Here is an 856-nt window from a genome sequence, read left to right as displayed (position 1 = left end):
CTTTTGTTAGGCAAGAGTCTGGCAGTCATAAGATATTTTGAAGTTTGATGGAAAGGAGGAAGGTAAAGTACAAATTTTGGGGGGTTGTCATTTGATTGTTACCCCCCTCTCTGAATTGTTACTTCTGTTCTCTAGCTTTGTAAAGTAAATTGCATATAATCAGGGATATTTGGGTGAACAACAAATATAGGATGAGGGGGATTTATTTGTTACCTGGTATGAGTGGTAGCAAAACTGCCACCAAAGTTGGTAATATTTGCTCAGAGTAACAGGCAAGCAACTCCTCTGTCACTTGTGTGTTTTTCTTAGAAGTTCCTGGAATTTTAGATTTTCTACTTGTTTCTTCATAAATCTCCACTAGCTTTCATCATTTCTAGCTTTCTGGGTTTTACATTGTTTGCCTAAGCATGCTGAATAGAAGGGCAATGAAATATATCACATAGGGAAAGCAAAAAGAGAAGGAAGAAGCAGAAGCAGCTCTGTCCTCTTTATATAAAATGACTGTTCAATCAATATTTGAAAAGTCTTTCTAAGGAGAACAACTTATACAAGGAACAACTTATACATTGGTTTAATGGAGAAAAATACTTTCATAAGGCCCTTCTAGTTTATTTTCAAGTATAATTCCAGCAAAGAAAAGTATTTCACCTGTCCTGTTTTCTATTGACCCCTTTGACTGCTCTGCTCTGAAATGAACTCTGGGGTGGAATGCTGAGAAGCATAGCAGGGCTCCAAGATGGAACTCCAAGGCTAAAAAAAACAAAACAAAACATTTTTGACAACTCAAGTGACACCTCAGGAATTCTTATCCAAATGAGACCAGAGCTCTGGATTTGACTGGCATCACATAGACAGA

Source organism: Crotalus tigris, unplaced genomic scaffold (genome assembly GCF_016545835.1).
Source record: "Crotalus tigris isolate CLP2741 ecotype Arizona unplaced genomic scaffold, ASM1654583v1 scf7180000018431.187111, whole genome shotgun sequence".
Classification (NCBI taxonomy): domain Eukaryota; kingdom Metazoa; phylum Chordata; class Lepidosauria; order Squamata; family Viperidae; genus Crotalus; species Crotalus tigris.
This window is presented reverse-complemented; position numbering follows the sequence as displayed.